Raw genomic sequence first — 8,189 nt, 5'->3', positions numbered from 1 at the left:
TAGCGGTATTACTACTATGGTTATTTTGCAAAGATTCTGCTCTCCGCCCCCCTCCCCTCCCTTTTCTGGTTCCATGACAACTAAAACCAGATTATATACAACATTCATTGTACCTACATTACTTGAAGGTACTGAGAAAGCGTCTGGAGCAAAAGCTGCAAACATTTGAAAGGAGGTGCCTGGGTCATATACTAGGAGGGACAAGGCTAGATAAACTAGGAAATGGTGACATCTGTAGTGCTTGACAACATTCATTAAAGAGCACCGATTACAGTGGATTGGTCGTGTTGCTAGAATGACCCCGCACCAACTGACTAAAACTGTTCTCTATAGAAGAGTGCACAGTGAGAGGCTGTGGACATCTAAGGAGAGAGCGGTAGAACACAGGGCATAAAACCAACCAGCCAACTACCCAACAGGCTTCAAATGGCAGCTCAAACCAGACATCGATGGAACCTTCTTAGACCCTCAGCCCTACCCAACCTTGCTGCTGGAAAAAGGAGACAATGATGACGATTTCCACCTTGTGTGACGAGTCAGCCTTGAGTTACCTCTGAAACTGAGCTTGCTTAAACCTAATCAGTCATCCCTGAGCCAGAGAGTGTGATGAGTTATCAGAGGCAATTACCTGCAGGTCTTGTGATAGGTCCCAGGACATTCAAACAGGGTTCAGCCAATCCACAGGTGAGGATCACGGCAGGTATATAGGCCCCTAAGGGACATAGTCTCTCCAGTCTGCTCAGTGTCACTACCTGGCTGGGATCATTCCCATAGCCTTGTAGTTCTGTGTTGCCAACCAGGCCGTGGGCCGTCAGGCCTAATGGTGAGGGCGAGAGTTCATCCTACCAATAAGAGCTGGGTCCCAGGTGGATGGAGGGTCACTACTGGAGAGACAGAAGCCAAATGCTATAACTAAAGGACATGGTATCATGCCCTGAATGGCTGTGGGGCCCAGCCTCATAAACAGGACTGTTAAAGCAGCAGGCCTTTGGGGCTGTGGCACTGTAAGTTCTAAGGCGGTGCAGCGAAGCTCACTGGTTGCCTACCAGCACGATTAGTCAGGGAGCAGGCCAGCATCTGTTCCTGGCCAGTCTGGACCCTGACATTCTGACAGACTGCTCCTGCTCCAGCTAGTCGTCACCCCTGCTTCAGTGCCTGTTTCTATGCTAGCTAGACTCTGCTCCTGCCTCAGCTGGGTGCCTGGTGCTTCTGACACCTTGATATGCTTGGTAATTCCTTCTTCCTATAACATGGCTTCCTTCCACTCCATTGTGGCTGCATTGGGCTCATCATTATAAAATGTTTCATATTTCTTTTTCTGTTGAAGGCTGGACTGTAGATTTGGTTCTGCTTTGCAGGATGAAGGTTGCACAATATATTCTAAAGCACCATATTAGTTAAAGATGTAGAATTTGTTGTTTAACCCTTTGTTTCAACCTTTAAAACTTGTCTGTCTTTAAAATCTCCCAGTTGTAGGTGAAATGTGCTGGGAAGGCTAGGGCTCGGTCCAGCTGTTGTTTCTGTCCTAGCTATACAATGGATACATTGTAGGTTTCAATGGCATCAGAATATATGGGAACAGTTTTCTTCCCTTCGACTGTTCTAACAATGCAGTTATCAGAAAACAACACAATAGTATTGTCTGGGTTAATATGATCACTTGAACTGGTAGAAGCAGAGACCCATTCTGACAAGTTCCCATACTAGTTCACCGTTACCCCAAATAAAAAAAAAAAGCCTTCGACATTTAGACTGTTGTGTCTATACTTGTGAGTTCTGTCTCTCTGGTCTTCCAAATGAAGGTAGGGGAAAGTCTTTACAAATTCTGCCTTACACAATACTACTGAAATCAATGAGCTTATACAGAGCATGACCTCAGTGGCGCTACACATAGGGCTTAATTTGTGCTAGGGCTTGGCAGTTCATAGCCCCGGCACCTCTGGGCTTGGCAATTCATAGCCCCGGCACCTCTGGGCTTGGCACATCAGTTATGAATGTAAAAAAATTGCTGGAGCCCCGGTACCTCTTTCATTACAAATTAAGCACTGGCTATAAATATATGCCACCTGACCTTCTGGTCCAAAATTCTGATTTTGAGAATAGTATCTTGCCAACGGAGTCTTCTTGGTCCCAATTAGGAAGGGATGAAATAGTTGAGCTGAAAATAAGAATCAAACTAATTGGTGGCTGGGGTTTTTTTGAGAGCTTGGGTTAGTGCTTTTACTCTTGAGGGAATTCTGCCCCCCAAAATTAAAAATTCTGCACACAAAAAATATATAAAAATTCTGCAAATTTTATTTGTCAATAAATAAATGTGGAGGCTCCAGCCTGGCAGTGGGACGCAGAGGCCACTGGCTGCACAGAGGTGGAAAATCACCAGCAGCCCCTCTGGGACAGGGACTTGGCCATGAGGCTGCACCCAACCCTGACAGTGCAAGGGCCAGGCCTGCCCCAGAAACATCCTGAGGCCCTGCCCCTCTGCACCAGGCGCACCAGGTGTGGGCAGGCAGGCTCAGCCCAGCAGGATCCAAGTGTGGAGGGGTCTGGGTGTGAGGGGCTCAGTGGGGGGGGTTGGGTGCTGGGGGAGTAGGGCTTAGTGGGGTGAGAGTCTGAGTGCAGGGGGTCCAAGTGCAGGGGGGCAGGGTTCATCAGGGTGGGGGTTCGATGGGCCTGCTTACCGGGGGAGCCCCTACTGCTGCTGTTGTGGGGATGCCACATGCCAAGCTCCTGTTCCCCCCCACCCTGTTTCCCCTATCCTCTTCTCCATCCCATCTTCCTTCCCCACTGCCTCCTGCCCCGTCTCCTTCCCCTTCCTCTCCTCACTGTCCCCTGCCCTTATCCCCCTCCCCTGACTCCCAGATCCCCTGCCCTATCCCACCACATTCCATCCCCACTCCCTCTTCCCCTCACCCCTCTTCTCCCATTTCCCCCAACCCACCCTGCCCCCTTGCCCTGCCTGCAGCCAGGGCCGGCTCCAGACCCCAGCGCGACAAGCACGCACGTGGGGCGGCACTTGCCGGCAGGGGTGGCAGATTGGGCCGGCGGACCTGCCGCAGTCACGCCTGCGGGAGGTCCACCGGAGCCCCGGGAGGACCGGACCTGCCGCAGGCATGACTGCGGAGGGGGCGCTCCTCCGGCGGCTCTAGTGGACCTCCCGCAGCCGTGACCACGGACGGTTCGCTGGTCGCGCGGGTCGGCTGGACCTCCCGCAGGCATGTCTGCGGCAGCTCAACCGCAGCCACTGGACCAGCGAACCGCCCGCAGCTGTGGGAGGTCCAGCCGAGCCGCGCAACTAGCGGACCCTCACCAGTCAAGCCCGCGGGAGGTCCGCTGCTCCCGGGGCTCCGGGGCGCCTCCCGCGCATGACTGCTTGGGGCGGCGGAATATGTAGAGCCGCCCCTGCCTGCAGCCAGCCCTGCACCCTCTGCCCGCAGCCAGACCCTGTCTCCAGCCAGCCCCACACTCCTTGCCCTGTCTCTAGCCAGCCCCGCACCCCCTGCCCGCAGCCAGCTCCTGTCTCCAGCCAGCCTCACACTCCCTGCCCTGTCTCCAGCCAGCCCCGCACCCCCTGCCCGCAGCCAGCCCCTGTCTCCAGCCAGCCCCACACTCCCTGCCCTGTCTCCAGCCAGCCCCGCACCCCCTGCCCGCAGCCAGCCCCTGTCTCCAGCCAGCCCCTGCCATACCCCCTGCCCTTCCCGCACCAACCCTGCACCCCCTGTCCTGCCCGCACCAGCCCCGCACCCCCTGCCCTGTCTCCAGCCAACCCCTGCCACACACCCCTGCCTGAAGCCAGCCAGTCCCGCACTCCTCTGTCTCCAGCCCTGCCAACGCATGCCGTACCCCCCTGCGGCCCTGCCTGAAGCCAGCCAGCCCACCCCACACACCCCTGTCTCCAGCCAGCCCCGCACCCCATGCCCTGCCTGCAGCCAGATCCTACCTCCAGTCAGCCCCTCCCCTGCCTCCAGCCAGCCCCATGTCCACTGGTGCCCTGCAGTTCCCACGGCAGTAACCCTGCACACCTGCTTCAATGAGGGGGGCATGGAGCAGCTGGGACCCACATATGTGCACACCCTAGGGCGACCAGACAGCAAGTGTGAAAAATCGGGATGGGGGTGGAGGGTAATAGGATCCTATATAAGAAAAAGACCCAAAAATCGGGACTATCCCTATAAAATCAGGACATCTGGTCAACGTAGCACACCCCCAGGGAGTGGCGGGGACCCACACATGTGAAACGGAGCTCATTTCTAGTTCAGGCCCATCTTTTTACAAAAGAACTTTAGGTAGGGTTAACATACATCCGTATTTTCCCAGACATGTCAGGCTAAATTTTAAAAATTCCTCCTGTGAAAATACGGACATATGGTAACTCTATTGGTATAAAAAATACATACTGTGGCACATCCCTTAAATCAGAACTTTTTATAGGGAACCGGTTGCTAAGAAATGAAAGACTTTTTTTTACATGTTTTTTTTTTAGTCATCCCTGCCGGGGCCCTGCCGAAAATGTTCAAATTGGGCCCCGCACTTCCTAAAGCCGGCCCTGCCACCAGGGGCACTCACTGTGGTGCAGAAAACAGGATGGCTCCCAGCACACAAAACAGAGCACGACAAGCCTAGGACCCAGGAAGCAGCATCTGAGCGGCACCGTCCCTCAGCCGGGCAGCTCTGCCACGCAGAAATGGGTGGTGGGGTGTCAGCAGCACATGACCCTGCATTCCCCCCACTCGCCTTTGTTTGAGGGGGCAATGCACCTCAAATTTCACCCATTGGCATCCCCAGCCTCCTCTCCCCCTACACAGCTTCCCTTTGCTTCCCCATCATTTTCTGGTGAGCATCTCTTCATATGACCTGTGCTATGACTCAGTGAAACTACTTGAGTGAGAAAAGGCTTATCACTAGAAGAAAGGGATGGACAATCTGACATTTGTGTAAAGTCAGTTTCACCGTTTCCCTCAATTTTCAGTTAGCTTTGCTGTTGATGTTGTCATCCACCAACAGGAAAACAAAAATGTTTTTAAAAAAGAAAGATGCCAGTGTAAAATCACACAAATTGATAGGGCTTCCCAGGAGTAGGCCTACAACCTGGAACCACTGTTAACTTGTGTTTTTGAAAATGGCTGAATTTCAAGTTGATGGTGTCCCTTTAAGTTACGGCTAGTCTACACAGAAAAGTTACATTGGCATAGCAACATCTCTTGGGGGTGTGAAAAATCCACACCCTTGAGACGTTGTTAAGCCGACCTAACCTTCTGTGTAGACAGCACTAGGTGGATGGAAGAATTCTGCCATTGACATAGCTACTGCCTCCCGTTACCTACAGCAGCAGGGAACCCCTCCTGTCACTGTAAGTAAGTGTCTGCACTGAAGTGCTACAGTGGCACAAGTGCTGCAGTAGCGTTCTGAGTGTAAACTTAGTCTTACTTACTCACAGCAACAAAAGGAAGGAGAATTAGAGTCTGGGAGTCCCTGGCATCTAGCCCTGTGCTTGGGCGATTACATTACACCGCTCTCTGACACAGACGAAGACAAGCATCTCTATGTCTGATTTACTTACCCCAAACAGATAGAACCTACAGGCTTTTTGTGAGTCACTCAGCCCCAGGCCATGTAGCATATAATTAAATTTCCCTCCCTCACAACATCCCAGATGCTGCCAAAAAGTTACAAACATTCATCCAAATTTTCCATCACACAGATACACAAACCCGAACCAAAACCAACAAGAGTAGCTAAACAGTGTGTACGTTCTCAGTTTCAGAATCATTTATCAGTTAATTCAATGCCTCTGATTGTTGCATGTTTGTAGGGAAAAGCTTTACTTCTATCTGAATACAAAATTGTAGGTCAAGAGATTTAGTAGGAAGTAATCAATGTAGATTTGAATATTAATGCCAATTGTTATTTGATGTAACTATTTGCAAACCTACATATCAATGGAAGGGTTTAGCCTCAGAATATGGTGAAAGGGGAGAGGTACCCAAAGACAGCAGACGGCTACGTGTGAGTCAGTGTTGGTGTAAATTTTATAGGTCATGGAATTCCTTTTAGATCAAAGGTGAATCCTATCATCAACATGCACTGGAATAAACACCTACCCAAGCAGGGTTTGATCACAACAACCTCTGCAGTCACAAAACTGCATTCTCTCTCCCACTTCTTTTCCTGGCGTTCTAGTACCAAATGGAGTTTTAAAAGGTCATTCTGTTTGATCTACTTAACCCTGTTACAGGAAGTGTTCTCCACATTCCATATTCCTGGTACTCTACTTTGGGCATTTATAAAGGCATTAATCAGTACAGGATCTGTTTTCCTGACCTGCAAGGCCCATTGTATTCAGTGGAAGTTGGGGAGGCTCAGCCCTTCTGAAATCAGGCCCGCAGCATCTAAGCCCCAGATGCAGAAAGACACGTGTACTATGTGTGTTGAGAACTGAACATAAAAGCCATCAGTTTATTGCACACACTGGGCACTCCCCCTGCTGCTCTTCAAAAGCAGTAAGCAAAATTGTTGTTTGCCCTCTGTGGATATTTCTGCTAACAGCACTGGTGCTGTAGTGGAGACAGAAGGCAGCTGCGTGAATTCCTACAGCACGAGACTCATATTGAAGTGTGTACTGAACTGAACAAAAATCAATAGGAAAATAGTTCTCAGGAAACATTACAATGGGGAATAGGACAAAATGATTATAAAAGGAATTCATGCAAAATTCTGAATCTAGTCACCTGGGGCTACTTATCTGCCCTTGAACAACGAATGTAAATATGATTTGACCATCAGAAAATCCATTTTCAGGGTTCGTTGGTCAGATGCATTCCTTTGCCAATGCATCGCTCCCTTATGTTCAGTATGCTGCACTTCAGTGACATTTGTTAGTCATAAATTGAACTTCTATAGCATCTTTCATCTTACAGCCCTTTAGAAAGACTGCAAACCCCTTACTGCCTGGCACAAGTATTCCCACTGAAGTTAATGTGACTCCTGGTGTGAGTAACTGCTCACCAATGGGAAGAAAAGATTCTCAATCTGCCATTAAAGAAGTGAGTCTGATCACACCCCTGTGAGCTAGGAAAGTATTATCTCCATTGTATAAATGAGGAAAATAGATGTTGATTGCCTTGTCTAAAACCACTGTAGCAAAGAGGAGTGACCTTCCTCAGAAATTGACAGCGAGGGAGTGCCAGACACCCCGGGGGATGGTGGAACTGGGAGGGCCTCCGTCATCAGGCTGGAAGCAAAAGGGCAGGATAGGAATAATAAGAGGTGGGTCTGTAGCTAGTTGCGCTAGAGCTGCTGAGGGAGACAGATGCTCCCAGCCTGCTGCTGGAACCAGAGCCTGTAGAAAACTTCTGCTGTCCTGAGGACTCACTCGAGCTACTCAAACTGCCAGACATGCCTGATGCTGAGAGGCTGCTGGGGTTGCTGCTTACAGGGTACCCTGGGGAGATGGAAGATGACCTCGGGGTTCAGGTACACCCTGAGGGGAGGGGAGGAAGTTGCCCAGAGGCAGCTGACTACTGTCTGGCTACACTGCTGGCTGATTCTAGGTCAGCGTGTTGTGGCTGGATCCCCACTGACCCAGTGGCAGTGCCACTGTTAGGGCCCTGGGCTGGGAGACGGTGGAGACCTGTGTTGGTCTACTGTCCACTAAGCTAGGATGCTACACTGTTTGTTTGGTGCCCTGCCCTGGCCTGGGCCCCCTGAACTATTTTCTTCTCTACCCTGCCTCAGGTTTGGAGCCCTAGAGACTGCTAACTTCCCCCTTTTTTAAGTCTTGTTCCGGGGGTGTGACAGCAAAGGGGCATGGCCTCCCTCAGATACTGACAGCAAGGAAGGGCCACACCCTCCTACATGCCTACAACCACATGTAAATTTTGTTGGTAGAACCAGGAGTCCTAACTCACAATCCTGGGACCTAGCCCCTAGCACCACAACCTCCAAATAAAACTTCTGGAACAGAGCTCAGGTCATCCTTATATATTTCACTTAGTTGCCAGTATCCCAAACTCAAAGACCAATATAGAAATGGGAGGGGAGGCAACATTTGTAATGTGGCTGCCTAGTGAGGGCAAGGAGAAAGACTAAAAATACATGATAGGACATACAACCTGGCTTGCTCAGTTGGTAGCGCATCAGACTTTTAATCTGAGGGTTCAGGGTTCAAGTCCCTGGTCAGGTGATAAACTACT

This window comes from Mauremys reevesii, linkage group 11, assembly GCF_016161935.1.
Source record: "Mauremys reevesii isolate NIE-2019 linkage group 11, ASM1616193v1, whole genome shotgun sequence".
NCBI lineage: Eukaryota > Metazoa > Chordata > Testudines > Geoemydidae > Mauremys > Mauremys reevesii.
Note: the sequence above shows the minus strand (reverse complement) of the source record.